Here is an 18,810-nt window from a genome sequence, read left to right on the forward strand (position 1 = left end):
TGGGCCGCCTGCAGGGGAGGGGTGGGCAGGGTAAGCCCCTTTGTGCGCACACACATTTACACACAGAGTTCTATCACCTGTCTCTCCCTCTCAGCATTGCTTCTTCCTTTGAACTTCCTTCTGACCTTTTTCTTTGCTGCTCTGGCCACTGTTTCTTTCTCCACCCCAGTGCTCAGATTCACTGATAAACCCTGGGGTGCCTCTCATTCCAGGCCTCTGTACACCAGAAAGAAACAAAAGCTATAAATTGCAATTGTTTCTTTTTTGTGTGGAGACCTTTCAGAACACAGCTACCTGCCCAAAGAAAGGCTGAAGCTAAACAGAACTGATACATTGCTCAGGCCTGTGCTTCAGCACTCTCTTCAGTGTGGGGCAGAGGGGGCCCGTTCAAGTGTAGGGAATCCTGCAGCTGCAAACTGTCTCTGGGCCAAGTTAGCTCTGTGCATGCCTCCTGCTCTCTCTGGGGCCCCCACCCTCATCCTCCTTCCGGCCTGGCTCTGATCGAAGAGAAACATTGTAACTTTACTTTGTTTCTCTTCAGTCAGCGCGAGGAGCTCAGCGAAGGCTCAGACTGCAGCTGCTGCTTTAGAGCCTCTCTCTGTCACAGCTCTGCAGATGAGCTGAGGGGGCCCCCTTCATGTACTGGGCACTGCAGGAGCTGCGGGGGTATTTGTTACGCCCCTGCTGTGTATGACATGGCCCTGGCCTGGCTTGGCCCTAGTTTGGCCTGGTTTGACCGTAGTCTGGCATGGCCTGTGACATACTAGGGATTGACTGTGTGCTGGGTCTGGCAATGTTCCAAGTACCAGAGGCTTTAGCACATGTCTACAATTTCTGCATCTTCCGGTATGCTTTGCGGACATTCCCTACATGCTGGTGACTTTCCTTGCACAGCTTGAAGGTGCAGGTCTCATCAGCAGTCATGTTGGCTAGGGAGAAAATATAAATACATTGTTAACATAGTCTAGACATGTACATGATGTCTGACATAATTAGTCGGACATTGTAAGACAATTACTCTGTACCTGACCATAACAACACCATCAATAGGGATGAAGATATAGACAATATGTTGTCACTACATAGACATCACCAACTAGTACCAGTTAAGTTGAGTCAAGTGCCATCTGTGTATTTGCACAGACTGTAACAGAACTCACAATGAGATAGAACCCATATCATATGGGCCAGTTGTTCACACTCATGTAGATGTCCAGATCGACAAATTTGACACATGGGCCTGGTTACACTAAATTGGGAGTTGGAGTGGCGGCCAGCATAAGTGTAGATCATTGATCATAAACATAAGTGTACATGGATGAGGTGATACAGTACAGACAATGTGGCTATCTTGGCATACCCCGTTTTGGCTTTCACAAGGCTGCACACGTTGCAGCACTCACTCAGGGGTTTATTGATGGGAGCCCTGCAGCACTTTTGGCCCACATAAAGTGGTACATGCATGACACAGAGCTCTGAATAAAATTCATGAACCCACACTAATCCATCCTGCGTGGCTTTGAGTGGCCTCATAAATATATACAGGCCAAATAGGAATATGTCTCATTACAACTAATGCGTTTTTCACGCATTCCATTCCATTTCATCGCGAACCTGTACATCGCTAGTCGTTACAACGACTTGCTGTAGGGGGCGCACTGGACTTAGGAATAGTATTATTTATGTGCTGTATCTTCATTTCTCCTCGTCCTTATCTCTTTCTATGTGCTCTGTATTCTGTAGCACACATAGAAAGGGGAAAAGGCCTCCTAGGATTGTTGCAGTGCAGGAAGGTACACCTCTCTGCACAGTAACAATTCTGATGACAGCACAGGCACCTTTGCACCATGGTGCAAGTGTGCTTGCATTTGCTCTAGGTTGCTGAAACTGTGCCAGTGGAGGGAGAATGGACAGGAACGCACTGTATTGCATAATACGGTGCATTCACACCCTTTCACATTGGTGTAGGGCAGTGCAGTGCAGTGCTGTGCTGCCCTAACCCAATTCCCTGTAACTAAGGGTCTAGGTACATGTTTAGAGATGTGTATTTCCTGTGGCCAGCTTACATGTACCTTACTGTAAAAACAGTGGTCTTTGTCTGTGAGAATTTCTAAAGACAGTTTTGCCCAGTGATGCGCTGAATCACTGACAGCTCATTGATGGTAGCTGGGTGTTAGCTCCCGCCACATATTGCGATAGTTCATTCCTACATCAATCAGACACATACATCAACATAGTACCATTTAGTATTGACACTTACTGGTAGCATTGGGGTCCTGGAATAATTGCACCTCTCCCCATGAGAATGGAAGATGGCCACCTAAAAGACATGAAAGAGGATATGGCATTTTGAATGTTGCATTTTAGCATGTCAACATATTTATAAACTATACCATAAGATAACAGTATTGATGAAGTGCACACCTTGGAAAAACGCATTTGGCAACAGTCCCAGCTCAATGCATGCATCAAGTCCATTTGCACCCCAGAACATCTGGGATGCTGGACTTCAGGGGTACTGATAATGACATGCCTGAAGCATGCATCCAGGATGGGATAGATTGAGTAATGCTGGCCAGCACAACGGCAGAGTCCAGTGTGCCAAGGCACATGGGTGACACGATTTACCCTGGAAGTATCTAAGGAGCAAGTTAATGAACACCTTGCACCGCACAAGCATAACATGTTTAAATGCTCCGGTGGGCCAAATTGATATGTCACATAAATTTGATGTGACACAAAGCCACTTTGGGTGGGTTACTATTGCCTAATACATATGGAGTAAGGCAACGCAGGCAAAATCACTTCCTTGCCAGACTCAGCACTAGGTAGGTATTCCATGGGCCTTGTGGGGGCTTTAATCACACAACACCCATGTCTAATGATGGCTGCCCAGATTTATGACACAGTGCTGACCTGGTAATGTGCAAAGATCATATGGCTCCCCAAGGGAGTCAAAAGGAGGAGACATGATTGGAGTTCTCCTCGTTTTCTCATGTATGCATGTGTGCTGCATTCTGGAAATACATATAGAAAGAGGAGAAAGGGTCTCAGGTTTTACATTTGTGCAAGCAGTTGTGCCTTCCTGCGCGAACACAATCCTTGCAACAACACAAGCACCCTTACACCATTGTGCAAGGGTACCTGTGTTGGGGCCAGTCTGGCAATAGAGCACCAGTGGAGGGTGAAGGAACAGGAATGCACCATCGTCCCTATATTGTTGGAAAAGATAAATGTAGTACTAATCATGTTTCCGTTTAGTGTTCCAGATAAAGGTACATCACTATATGCAGACATGACATACATACATACTGACAGGTCCACCGATCTCCAGCCTCAGGAGGTCTATTAGATCGGTCTCCACAGAGACGATATCTGCTCATACTGCTTTAGCTGGTGTGTAGTAAGGGACTCGGAAAGAGAAGAGAGAGACCCCTTCACGCAACCAGGGGAGTAGGGTACTATTGCGAGAGCAAAATCGGAAAAGGGAAGTATAAGAGATCCTCAAAAGATTGCTTTTAAAGGTAGGTGAAGGTTAGGACTAACGAGGGTCTGTCATTCAAAAAAGAACTAATGAAGGGTAAAAAGTAATGTGGGACCTTTTTACCTCAACAGATAGAAGTGGAAGAAAATATGTTTTTACTAAAAGGAAGTTAAACCAGGGAACAGACAAAGCGATAAGATTCGACAAAAAGGAGAGGAAAAAAAAGGGTTTCCAACAAGAAGGTGAGAAGGAGAACCTCATATTCAGTCATGCAGTAAGAGCAGCAGGAAAGTGTGTTAATTAGGTTACTTATTGTAAATGTAATTACATTCCCCAGAATCGTGTAAACCCCCCAAAAAGAGGAGTATGTCCAATTAAAAAGGAGTGCTAATACAACAGTAAGATGAGATAAGGTAATACATCTACTGTTTGTTGTAAATTAAGCAGAAATGTACACTTTTGATACAAAGCGATTCTAACCAGAGATGGGGCATGGTGAAATTATCACCGATAGGCTATGCATAAATCAAAATACATGACTTTGAATACTATACCGGGGTGTTTACCGGGGTTGTAAATGAATCAGATTGTGAGAAGTATTCAACCATACAGCTGAATTAATCTTTGGACTAAAATGTTGCTAGTCTAAGATGTTAAGTCATTACATGAATTGAATGATGCTAAATGGAATACAAAATAGAGAATTAATATGATGTATCTCCAACAGGCATAACCCCAGTAGGCAACCAATCAGTGCCTAAAAAAGAGAGACATATCCTGGTCATGAAAAAGATGGAACAATAAGAGAAAGCCATGGAATCGCGTCAACGCCATTAATAGGCACGATCTTTTTGGGGACTGTGACGAATTCTTAAACACAAGCTAAAGGCATCTAAGAGGATTGGTCTGAAAAATTAATGTTACCCTGATGTGTCGTAGGATGACAAATTTAATTGTCTGTGTTTTTGTCTCTCTGTTTATTTTGGTGCGGTTAAATAGCAGAAGGGGTAATAGTGGGGTGTTCAGTCTACACGTTTGAAAAATGTATTTGTATTTCCCTCTTATGTGAATATTGATTTTCATGTAATTTTATGATGAAGTGTTTTTATGATACATGTAGAGAGCATTATAAATTGTGTTTTGTTTTTTACAAATATATGTTATTAACTGCAGATTATGCAACACAAAAAAATGTTTAAATAAAGAAATTATTTTATAATATTCTAATTTGGATTTGGATTGTGCATGTTTTGAGGTAACAGGTATAGGGCCATATCCAATACTGTGTAGTAAGGGACACCTTGAAAATATTTTTGTGGTGCCAGCGCACCTTCTTCCATCGGTCATGTTTGTCCTTCGCAGGATAGCCCTTGCTCATCATGCCACCAGCCTCAAGCATCCTTGAGAGGTAATGTGGTATGAGCCAGACCAGCCATCACACCTGTGGCTCACTGAAGTTCCACCCCATCCCCTCCCAGACATTCCCCAATCCTCAACAATCCGCCAAAAATGGTCTACTCTAAATCTAAAACCCCTACCAACTATACCTACCCACAGTACCCCAAAATACAAACACCAACAGTACAATGACAATACAAAATACATAACAATGACACTACACAATATATGACAGCAACATGGCCCTGGACACAACACACACTCTCAATATCAACTAACACACTTCTCCAACAGATACCCTCAGGCAACCTCCTCCATTATGCACTGACTAACAGAGAAGTGAAGGCGTAAGCAAATTCACATTTCCTAGTTAGCAGGCTGTCACACCCAATGCATCACTTCCTGCCTGTATCCCGCCCATTTTTTACAAATGCATTGTTTTTTTAATGCATTGGTACTGGAATAGACGGTTTTATGTTATGCCAATTTAATTTATGACTCACTCGAATCACCCCAAGGGGTATCTCGGTGCAACCAAGAGACAGGGCATCAAGAGAAGCTAGATAAGAAAAACATTGTCTTAAGTACATTCCTAAATCGAGAATGATCTGAATAGATCCAAATATGGTGTGACAGTTTGTTCTAATAACAAGGAGTTGGATAGGAATAAGACATGCTGCCCGAACAGGCGCTTTTGACACGCGGAATGAGTAACAATGCTTTATCACTCGGTCTCAAAAGTCTCAGCGGGTTGTAGTGCCTACGTTTGGTAGCTATTTAACCAGGACAGTTTCTAGTTAGAGCTTTATGCGTAAGACAACACATTTTAAAAATTATTCTCTTTCGAACCGAGAGACAATACAATGTCTGCAGATGGAGAGCTGAGGCAGCCCCAGGTGACAAATTGCAAAGCAGGCAATCCACGATGTTCTGTACCACCTGTAATTTTGATAGCAATGTCTCATTTGCAAAACAAACATTGCAATAATCCAGGCGGCTAACCACAAAGGCCTGGACGCCGTTTTCCTTGGTATTAGGGGAAGGAAGAGAAACGCTCTTCTCAATAAGTGCCTGATATGGAAACAAGAACCTGAAGTTGACATCACCTGCTCTTTCATGGTAAGAGGTTGATCAAGGCGGACTCCCAAGTTCTTGACCACCCGCTTGGGTATTGGCACAATCCCAAGTTCTGATGGACACCAGTTAACAGTCCATAGTTAGTGGGCCTTGCCAAACAGCAGTTTTTTCTGCATTCAACTTGAGAAATTTTTCTGTAATCCATGTGCCAATTGCTGTCATCCGTCTAAATAGCTTTGTTTAGTTTTGGCTAAATCTTTCTCAAAGTAAATTACAAACTGTGTAGAGTCTGCATATATTATGATCTCAAAGCCAAAGGCTCTTACAATCTTGGTGAGTGGTGCAAAATATATGTTGAAGAGCAGAGGGTCAAGACAAGAGCCCTGGGGCACCCCCTTGTCCAGCAACATCGTGCGAGATTTAAAAGAGCATAAAATAATGGTTTGGGTTCTGTTGGACAGGAAACTGCCAAGCCAATTTAGCTCTGTCCCATGAATGCCAATCTATTGTAACCTATAGAGTCATTTGGGATGGGACACTGCATGGAACATGGCCGACAAGTCGAGCAATACTAGCATAGATGGTATATTGCCATCTAGAGAACCTCTGATATGGTCTGTGACCACTACCAAGACTTTCTCAGTGCTGTAAGACAGTCTGAAACCCGCTGTGATCAGTCTAGGATGTAGTTAACCTCAAGTTACTCTAAAAGTTGTTTGCTAATTATTCCTTCCAAGAGCTCACCTAATTAATGAAGCAATGAGATTGGGAAATAATTAGATAGGTTCAAATGTGTTAAACTAGCCTTTTTTGGATTGGACTAACCTGGGCAGCCTTCCATGTGGCAGGGATTTTTCCAGTGTTAACCAAAAGATTGAATAACAATGGAGATCTTGGCGGGGCAAATATCTAAAGGAGATCCGGATTTGTCTGAAGCAAGTGTTACCTGAATTTCATCCAAGGGAAGCTTCTTGAACTTTTCCAAGTTTGATACCCCATGGGCGAGGGGAGGTAAGGAAAAGTCACCTCCAGATAGTAGGGGAATTTCTGATTGATTTTGTTTAGTTTTTCTTCACAGTGATTAGCCAGAGAATCTCAAGGAGGCTGAGATGGCTGGGTGACGAGAGTAAATTTTCTAGGGTTTACAGAATCATTTTGAACTCTAAATAACATTTCAATGAGTTTTTTGCCTGTGAAATTTGATCCAAGATGTATAGTTTCCGAGATGTATAGTTTCCGAGCAGCATTTGCGGTGGTAGCATGTACGTGCTGCTCTATACAGCTCTCTGTCACAAGTATTATTAGAGCACCTACACTGTCTTTCTAATTTTTTACATGATGATTTCTCCATTCTAAGAGCCAACGTATGCCAAGGGGCTTGGGCACCATGTGAAGGAATATGATCCCTTTGAAGAAGGGTAATCTTATCAGAGGCACAATTTAGAACATTGTGATATTTAGAAAGAGCTTGATCCACATCTGGGGTACTTGCTGTGATGGGATGATTAAATGCTAAAGCAAAGGACTCAGGAATGATTTTGCGCCAATGTCTACTTAGGTTTTTACCTACTTTAGATGATTTATGCATTTCTGTTGTCGTAGGAATCCTAAAATTGATCAAAGAGTGGTCCGTCCAAAGTAAAAATTGTTGATGTTCACAAACTAGAGGAATAGAGATGGGGAAAACTAGATCTAATATATTCCCTGTGACATGCGTGGACCCGTTTACTCTTTGATGCAGTCCGAGAGAGGCCATGTCAGCAATAAACAGGCTCGCCTCCTCGTTGTCTAGGTCTTCCGGGTAGCAAATAAAATCACCTGATAAAAAAAACTGTTTTGCTAACAGGACATGAGGAGCCATGTATTCAATTAGGTGCTGAATAAACTCCATTTTAGGCCCTGTCATCGATATACTAAGGCACATCTCCAGTGATCCTTGGGAAAAAGTTCCAGTTTGAATATGCAAATCTCTGCCCAATCAACCGTGTCAGCATCTATAAAAGACATTTTAATCGTGTTTTTGAAAGTAATATCAATACCTTCCCCTATCCTGAGCTCCCTATCTAATCTAAACATGGAGTCATTTAGTGGGAGGGCCGTTGTTTTAGCTGAGGAGAAGGCTGGGGTCAACAGGTTTCAGTAAGGAAACCTACCTCCAGAAGGCTTGCAGAGTTCTCTCGTAAGTTTAGGCAGTGACTTAACATTAAGAAGGAAACAATCTAAGCCCTGCAGAGTTGAAACAAGGCATGCTTGACACACGACGCATTAACCGCAATGCCTTTTTCAGTGCATTGGCACTGATGTGTGACATACGAGCAAAACTATGTTTGCAATGCAATGCACAAAAGGATGAATGTTTGAGTTTTGGCCCCGCACGCAACTGGCCTATTGTCTGCGATACACTGTGTAGTAATTTGTACATTGCAGGTGAACACAGCTTGAGCCTCACTTACCTTGCTCCTCTCAACCTACTTGACAGGCTTGATATCATGAGATGGCTGCATTGTCATTGTAAAAATAGTACCTATGGGTGGATTTATGTCTTTCTTGTGCTGACATATTGGTTAACAATATGTTTATGTGAGGAACACATCCATGTTGTGATGTGTAGAGACATAACAAACCATTTGCTATTTTGTGAGTTGCAGTCTGTTTGGTGAGACGTAGTTAGCTGCGGAGTAGTCATCTTTTTGCTCTATTATATAGCATTGCTATGCCTATGAAATAAAATGTTGTATAAACTATCATGCACCACATCAATATTCATACATTCTGTCTGCATTGCAGACATAGATTTGTTTACGGATGCAATTGATACTAAGGGAGGCACTGAGACTGACTCAGCCCTGCAAAGTACCACGCATCAGGCATTGGACTAACGCATTTTAGTGTGCTGGTCCGCATCACCGCACTAAAATGCGAAGTCACACATTTATAGCGGCTCCTGAAGCTGTCAAGCCAAAGCACTATAGCTGACCAAAGCAGCGCACAGCCCATTTTGCTGCTCTCACCGAATCTGACTGCTGCAGGAACTGGGGGCTGCCTCAGCTGCGCTCGCTGGCTTCATTCAGCATTGCATTCACATGATAAAGAGTCATGAAAAGTCATTGCAACAATGTGTCCATGTTTAATTTGCCCAGTAATGCCGGCCAGGATGCAAACTATAAATAGTGCAGGCCACACGGGGAGCGGGACTGGACGCCAGTTATCACATTTTCTTTAAGTTAAATTCTGGCTGGAGTCACCTTCCCGGTACCACAGGCAGTATTTGGTGCGTACCTGCTGCCTCTCAAGTGAGTGCCGCCTCATGGGCTTCTGGACAGACTGTGGTTGGTGCCTGCAACCTGTTATGATCGTGTTGTGTGAGTTTGGACCGGACACGGCTGCCAGAGAATATTTGGTGCCTGCGGCCTCTCATAACCCTGGCCCCGACAGTACTCCTTAGATCGCTCTGCCAGAGCCAGACTGTCAGAAGTCTCAACAAGGTTATTTAATACTATTATATTAATTTTTGAGCATCAATATTCACTGTGCTGTGCCTGTTACAGAGCTTACTGCTTGACTTTGTAATCTGTGTTTTAATTGGATATAGGACACCTGACTGGGACCTGCAACAGTGTCCGGTGCCCTTTCACTTCATTCCTGGCCGGTAATCCCAGGCAGAAAGGGAACCATTAGCCCTTCACCAGGGCAAGTCGGGATAACATGGGGGAGCAGTGGTGGTGGTGGTGGAGAAACCCGACCCCCCCTTAGAGCAAATCTCAGGTGACACAGGTCAGACCTCCATTAGGTTGCCCAGTGCAGAAGAGAGTGTGCAACTGCAAAGTGCCCGTGCACTACCCAATTGCCCCAGGTATTCAAGCACTGAGAATAGCCACTCGCCCCTCCTGACCACGGAACTCCACAGCAGGAAAGTCTGTGCCCTGGAGAGGGGAATGGGGTTGTGTCCGTACTGGCCACCGTGAGAGAATCCATAGCTTGGCTCTGGATGGGTAAACCGACAAAGCTTCAATAAAGCCTAAACCAGCCTTGTGCTGTTTGTCAGTGCATGTGGGTCAGCCGCGGCCGGTAGTGGGAGTACCGGCCGGGCGGAGACGTGGGGAGGGGGAAGGGCAGGGTGGGGGGTTGTAATGTATGGATTATGACCTTTAAAAGGTAAGTAACCATAAAAATCAATAAAACGAATTTCGTTGCACACAATGCATCACATTTGGTGATGCAGTGTGTGCAACGAAATTCGTTTTATTTATTTTTATGTTTACTTACCTTTTAAAGTCCGTAATCCATACATTACTACCCCCCACCAGGCCCCTCCCCCTCCCCACGTCACCGCACGGCCGGTACTCCCACTACCGGTTGCGACTGATGGAGGTTACTGCTGAGACCACAGTGATTTGCCACCCTTAGATGAGGTTGCAGGTATCTCTTAAGTTGCCGTTCTGCCACCAGTGCAGTCAGATTGTGATGTATTCCTATAGGTTCTGTATCGATCCCCCTATTCCTGACCCTGTTCTGGTTAACAAGTTAACTAGCAGCCATCCCATGATGCAGAAACCGTTATCTGATTAAGCCACACCACGGCACAGGAACGTGTTATCTGATTAGGTCATAACGCTTGCCATCTAATTAGACAAGCGATATTCCTCCAGCCCCTGATAAGGCATACGGAGTTCTCAAAACAAATCAAACCTATGACAACCTGGGAAAAACCCTGCGGCCATTGTTTTGATTTCACCGAGAACTTCAGCAAAAGAATGTGCTAACGACCAGTTCGTATGACATCCTTATTGACGTATCTATGTCCATCCTTACGTCAATCTCGGCACCTTACAGGTATAAATATTACCGGTATTGCCTTAAGCAAACACACGCGGTGGTGACGAGATCGGAGCAGCCAGACTTGCCGAAGCCCAGAGCAGAGCAGACCCCGCTGGCGCAGCCCCGCCTTCCTGACACGCTGAGAACGAGACGCTGCTTTCTCCTGCCGAGAAATCCAGCTCCGGCGCTTCCGGGCAGCCCTCGCAGGCAGCCTGGAATATCGAGACCAGAGACGAGAGATACCATCCCTCATTCATCCTAAATTCCAGGTACAGAACTGAATAACCCCTTGCAGAGAATTCTTGAGTCAGTCACTTGGCAAAACAAACTTAACTTAAACTGCTACTTTCTATTCCCGCCCACGTATTAGGCTTAGGTCAGGTACACTGGGGTAGGCGTAGTTAGAAACACCAGTTGAGTACGATTAGTCAAATGTATATGTGTATGTATCTATTTTATCCATTTTAAACCACCATATGGCTTAGAAACCATATAAATGTTTTTACAGTATTATTTTATACTTCTGCTTTTATTGTATGCACTTTACTTAACCATAAGTATTGCGATAATATCGATCCATTTCTCTTGTATGAGAAAAGAGACTGATCAATAAATACCATCTTTTATTGAACACGCCGTCTCTTCCTTTTCTCTACAATCTGGTGAAACTAAGAATGCACGTACTGACTGAGTAAAATAAGTTGTCTTTTGTTTTCACACGACTCTAGAGATACACTCTTGATTAGGGGAGAGCAAAGTTGTCATGTTCTATGGTTGTCAGAAACTAAATCCCTTCTTGTCTATCCAGGGAGGTTCAACTCCTCCTTGCCTATTCGAGAAAGTTTCTAGTGAACTCTGAGCTAGCTGGCAAACCCAAAACTTTAAGTCTAATATCGACAATAGAAGACCTAGTTAACGTCTGGTCTAGGCCTATACTATTGAAGGTATTATTCCAATGCGCAGAGCCTATTGGGATAATAGGAACTACACTACATGGCGCCCAAACGTTTGGAAAGGCGATAAAACTAACGCAAGACATTAGAGTAACTCAGTCGTGCTTTTTCACTCAGACCCCTTTTTTCCCATAATACTCCAAAGACGTCTGGAGTGGGTGAAAGGTCATATCCGCCAGACCTCGCAGGAGGAAACTCCTATGTATGGTTCTTGGTTTAGTCAACGTTGAAGGATACACTGTTCCAAAATATTGTGCATCTAATCTTTGTTTCCATAAGAAACCTGATCTGCAAACAAACGGAATATCCTTCTGGACAGTACAATGTCAGACAGTAAAGGAGAAAGAGAGGCAGCTAGAATGGCAGCTGAACTCATAGCAGCTGATAATACTATGCAAGAAGCAGACCCGGATATAATACTCATCCCGGTCAACATAAGAAAATCTATAACTTTAAAACTTATAGAAAATGGACTGACACCTAGAGGTGGCACAGTCATATTCGTAATAGAGGCACACGAATATCGGCAGACAGAGGTATTCTATTCATGGATAAACTTTCCAGCAGCAAACGCTGTAACAAAGCACTTCCACTATTACAAAACAGAGGAACCTCCTAATGAGTACACTCCTTTCGAGGAGGTGGAAGTACCACTTAAATTTCAAGAGCACCTGCTCTTGTTTAATGGTGCCCTAAAACACAATAATCACATCACCAGGCTCGGTCCTTTAGGTAGACCAGGAGCAACGTGGCCGGTCCTAGCCGGATACACACCACATCCAGACATCGAAAGAATGTCTGCAGTAGATCTGTTAGTACAACTAAAACAATTAATAAAAGTACATAGACAATTAGTCCAATATGTAATGCGGACTTCAACAATCCAACCAGCAATTAAAATTCCACAGCTGACCCCTCATCAGGGGAACACAAATAAAATTACACCACAGAACATACAAACCTGCCTAGGTAAAGTACCAGCTAAACGGGAACAAATACCATTCTGGTTAGCACAAAAAATCACCCAAATAGAGGCGGTGTTTCCAGACACCACCCCGTTAGAAAAACACAGGATTCTGACTATCTGTCTTCCAATGGGAATCGCACCACACGTGGAGGACTGTGACACTTGGGGTGCAGTCTTTGCTTCGATTTACACAAAAACGCATGGTGTTCCATCCATCTCGGTAATACCAGATGTGTTAAAACAAATTCAAGATGAATACGGTCCAGAACCCGCTTTAACTCTTGGTATGAAATTACTAAAAGACTTCAAGCAGGTCTCGGCAATACTACTAGCCAACATAAAGGGAGAAGCAGCAAACGTGGCGATCCGCCAGAGGTTAAAAGAAACAGATATAGCAGACCAGCCAGCTGAAATTGCCAGAATCATAGAAAAATCCTATGAGGAACTAGGTAGAGATAGTTTAGGTGGAATACCAGTAAAACCACAACTGATTGAAAGTCCTGAAAAAGTATTTTTTAATAATAATTTAACATCACAAAAAAAGAGCTGGGATGGAAACAAACAATCCAATCCTAAAGAAAAGAAATTCCAGTCCAGAGGAAGGTCTCCTCGGCGGAGAGAAAAATCTCCAAACCAAGGACACAGGTCTCCCCAAAGTGAGCCCTCTGGGAAAAATTACAACCTTAGAAATAGGGATAATATAAAGAAGCCTGATAGATATCAAGAGATTGATACACGTCCCTCTCAATCTTTTCAGACTTCCTCGCAAAAATCGGAAAGAAGAGGACGATCAGAACAAAGAGAAGAGCACGTCAAGTCCAAAGACAAGGAACCTGCTCATCTAAAAAAGAAATTACAATTTCCAAAAAAGAAGGTAGTCAGTATTAAAGTAGTTAACAATGCCGAGAATACTGAGGACACAACTGAAAAACGGAGAATGGGCTCAGACAATGCTAGACAGCGCAGCAGAAGTGAGCATAGCTCGCAAAGTCCTTATGAATCATCTGGAGACAGTGGACACAAATGAATACCTTCAAGTGGAAACTGTAGACACCAGAGTTAGCAAACCTCACAAAATATATGAAATAACTTTACGTATAGAAGGGGATAAGACTGGAAAAATAAGGGGACTATTTTGGGATAATCTCTCCAAGGGCTATGACATCCTTCTAGCTGAAAAAGACTGGCCACCAGAGTTTGTCAGGGACTGCCCTCATGGCGAAGAAATAATTATGCCTGCCTTCTAAAATCATATCCCAATTCATAAAAAATACACACTTGCTAGAAAATGGACAGTAGCTCAAGCTCCTGCTTTATATAAAAATCATGTAGGATGGGATGAGGACTCTCCTCCTCACAAAATCCAGTTAAAATCACAACCTACTGCACAGAGACAGTACCCAATTAAGCAAGAAGCTAAAAAACAGGTAAAAGAAATCCTAGATCAACTAGAATACCAGGGGGTGATTGAAACTTGCACCTCACAAATGAACAACCCTTTGTTTCCGGTTTCCAAACCAGACAATTCATATCGTCTAGTTTTGGATTACAGACACCTTAACTCATGTTGCAAAACTTTTGCAGTGCAAAACTCGCATAGTGCTGCACTAATGAACAACATAGTGCGCAAAAAATACAAAACAACATTAGTCATCTCTAATGGATTCTTTTGTCAAAACGTAGCACCAGAGAGCAGATATTTATCCGCGTTCTCAATAAATGGCGCTCAAAAACAATTCTGTCGGTTACCCCAGGGGTTCAATAACAGCCCAGGATTATTCTCAGCGAGGGTAACAGAGTTACTACAAACATATGACGACGAAGCATTATCTTATGTCGACGACATATACTTAACAGATGATGACTTGGATACTCACTTGAAGAGAGTGAACACCATAATACTTGGGTTCGCAGCAGAGGGTTACAAATTCAACTTTAAAAAATCTAGAATTGCCCATATAACAGTCCTGTTCTTAGGATATGAATTATCAAGTGAAGGCAAAAGCCTGGCTGACAATTTCCTAGAGAAATGTGCCGTACTCCAAGCACCTAGAACACTAAAAAACCTACAGTCAATTCTAGGCTTCCTAAATTTCGGAAGAACATACATTGCAAATTACGCAGAAAGGGTCAAACCCCTTTATGATCTAATAAAACCAGATTTTAAAAGAAACAATTGGACTCAAATACACACAGAAATTCTGAGATCCTTACAAACAGACATGTTAATTAAAACAAAATTAGAAACACGTGATAACACACGCAATCTTGTGATTCGAGTCATCCCAGGAAGATGCGGATTCACATACCTGACCTCTAATGAGGGAGAAAAGGTACCAATTGCATTCAAATCACACTTGTACACAGAAGCTGAAAAGAAGTTCAGCATTAAAGAAAACATTGTTCATGCAGTTCAAACCGCAATAGCTAGAGAAAAAGATAAAGCTGACGGTAGACGTATCACAGTCAGAACAGCAGAATCAGACTTTGAGGCATTAACAACACCGTGTAATTTACCAACAACAGCATTGAATCCGGAATGGGTACAATGGGTGAATTCAATTACAACGGACAGAGTAAAGTACTACTTTGATCCAGAATTAAAAGAATTAAAAAATCTAGAATATGAAAGAACATTCCCTCTGCCAATCGACATTCTGCCATTACGACAGTACACTTGTGTAATCTATACAGACGGACATGCTCAACCCTCCGTTTGGGGAGAACAAGCATACAACCCCACATGTGAGATTACAAAAGAGGTGTGGCGCGGAGGTAAACTAAGACCTCTATTAACAAAAACACACTCAGTAGAAACTAATTCAGAACAACAGACTGAAATAATAGCATTGAAAATGGCGCTAGATAATGCGGATTGCGAATTCCCGACACTTATAGTGTCTGATTCATATTACTGCGTCAAATCATATAACAACGATTTGCAGACATGGATTCAAAACGGTTACAAAGATGACGCAGGTGCAACAATAAAGCAAAAACTGCTTTGGGAACAAATAGTTCTGCTACAAAAAGAACTACCAAAGACTCACGTGATACATACACTGAGTCATCAGCGTGATGGCGTTCACGTTGCAGGGAATTCATTGGCTGAGACAGCCACAGCGGTAGCAACTAAATCGGCTTCCGTAGCTAGAAAAAAGCGTACAATGAAATACATTGACGGTGAAACAGTGCTGGCGGTGAGAACGTCATCAAAAGGCGACTGCTCAGCGCTACCGATCAACTATCCACTCAATTATACATACATAATCGATGCAAACTCCGTTCCTTTTGCTCGAATCCCTGGAGTGGGGGATAGAGTAATTCCAAACATGGACAGGAGAACTTTGTTAATTGTAGACGCACATATAGGCGAGGGTCTTAGTCATCTCAAACTAAAAGATTCTCTGGAAGAACTACAATCAGTGTACTGGTGGCCAGGCATGAGCCTGCAGCATCACATTTTTGTAAAAAAATGCCCGGACTGCAACAGAGATCGCAGCGGCGAGAGAAACGGTGTAATACCATGGCGTTTCACTCAAGAAGGGCTAAGCAATAATCAATAAGACCAGTGTGAATAAGGCGTCCTATTAACAAACAAAGACTAGTTTCCACTTATAATGTAGACCCCAGCACTCGGCTGACGTCGGGACTGTTATACAAAGATTTGCGAGTCTAAATGGCATATACGCTAGGAGCATGCTACGTTTGACCAATGTTTTCACTTTAGCCCTCAAGCCTGTGGGGAAACATGGCCAAATGAGCATAGCACAGCGGGATTCTTCTCACTTCCTTCCTGAGGGATACGGGATGGTGTAAAGAAAAAACCAAGGCATAAAGCTATCTATAACGGAAAGGATATTAGGTTCGGGAGCTGGGTGGGTCAAACATCTAATAAGTGTCCAACGTAGTCTAAATAACCTGCCAAGAAATTCTCTGAAGGGATTCAGTCCGTACGAATTACTGTTTGGAACTAGGATGTTGGTCTTAGATCTTGACAGTCAGACTTCAGTGGTGAAGGAAAAAAGCTTTGATATCAAAGATCGTTTGGCTATTTTGCAGGACTTAAACGAAACAAGAAAAGACCTGAGCAACATAAAGTTGAAACAGCAGCCAACAACCACTGAAGAACCACCACCTGTCCCAGCAAGACCTGTCTGGATTCCAAAAGTCGGGGATCTAGTCAGAGAAAAGATCGCGGTAAAGAAGGAATTTGGGCCTTCTTACAGAAAAGCAGTTCCTGTCTTGTCTATCAACGGGACAAGATCAGTTGTACTACCGCCGCTTGCTGGTAAAAAGGAGAACCGAGTTGTATCCATCGACCTGGTAAAACCACAATCATGTGGCCGATAACAAATAGTAGGCCAAGTGGACTCCCGATAAGTAGTAGAACACCAAGGTTTGCTACCAATACAGAGGTCCTAACTAAGAGGCTAGTCACATTCAAAACACCTACAGAAGAACAACAAGGACTGTGCAACAATGCAATGGAACTTAAACCTCTGAAAACCCAAATAAAAACATTTAGTAGAGACACACCAACCTACAATGAAGTAACAAACGACTATGCAAGAAACAGTAATCCTGAAGCAATTGGAACAATTGACAGAACTGCATCCGGCTACTTCATAAACTTCGATGATTCCTCTGAAGACCTCAGTGAATCAAAAACACAGCCATCATCAAAAACCTTTAAAGATAAAGCTAAAGAACTTTTGAAACAACTGAAAGAAACCTATCTGATTTCTCCATGGATTGAATTTTGGGTGGCCTTTGGTGCATTTATCCTCATACTTTTGCTCATCATGGTACTAACTTTGGGACGCTTCATTGAGGGAAAATATGCTAAAATGGACACAGCAAGTCAGAAAATCAACTTGATCCTCAAGCCACACACATCTTCACACGTCGAGAAAAGAGAACTTTCTTCAGTCAACTTCACAGCCAATCCTATACCGGGTGGGGTAGCATGGGACAATACTGACTATGAAATTTATGGTCCGGTTGAGATCCTGAAATATCCACACTAAATCAAGATCTCGTTGAGTGACTTTGTAAAACCAAGCTCATTTGCTGATGATTGGGACTTTGAAAGCGTTAATAATATGATGTCTGACTTAGTGATGTCTGCTAAATTTACCAAACATGATTATTTGCAGGGTTCGACTAATTATGATAGTATGTACTGTTACAACCACTATGGTAACCATTTTCTACATAAATCGGCACAACCTAGAAATGTTTTAAATTATAATCAATGGGAACATTGTGCAACCCCTCCAAAAGGAAGCTCAAGAACCTTTTATGACAAATATTCATACTTTTCAGGGTTCAACACAAGTAATGCTGAAACATTTTATTTCAAATTGTCAAATAAGACAGGGACAAAGACCATGCTAACGAACACAAAATTGATATATTCAGACTCATTTTTTGAACAAATGAATACTTTTGGTTTTGATTATTGGGAAAAAAATGTTGAAGTAAAAAGTGTTTGGGGTACAAAAGAATGGCAAGTACAAGGTATAGAATCATTGTTTAGAGCCTGCATGATCCCAGAACAAATTATATTTTTAAATGACACTGTTCAACAGACTACCTGTCTTGGCCTAGCCAAAATCAAAGACTTAAATAAACCGTCTATTCCAAAGCCAACAATGAACAGCAATAGCTCTACAGATGAAGAGATAGACGTAAACTATGTATTATACCAAAACAGAACACATCCTGATTGGAAACAGTGGTTGATCTGGCCCACAGATACTAATAACTGTCAAGATAGATTCCTGAACAAAACACAGGGGTTCACGTTGACCAGGCCAGACCCTAGATATTCCCAAAGACAACACCCAGGGATAATAACCACCTACAGTGTGGGCAAACTCTGCCTTCAATGGCTACAAACTTCCACACTGACAGAAATTAAGCAACACCTAACTTTACTTACTGATGGTGCTGACTTGCGTGATTTCATTATGGGACCGCGCAAACAGCGTCAAAAACGCTTCATAGCAGCCTCTGTATATGCAGCTTACAACGAGGCCTGGAAGGTGACTCAAATTGAGACAGCAGAAAGCATACGGGAAATTGACCGTATTCATTTGGAAAAATCA

The sequence above is a fragment of the Lissotriton helveticus genome, chromosome 2_1 (genome assembly GCF_964261635.1).
Source record: "Lissotriton helveticus chromosome 2_1, aLisHel1.1, whole genome shotgun sequence".
In the NCBI taxonomy this organism is placed as follows: domain Eukaryota; kingdom Metazoa; phylum Chordata; class Amphibia; order Caudata; family Salamandridae; genus Lissotriton; species Lissotriton helveticus.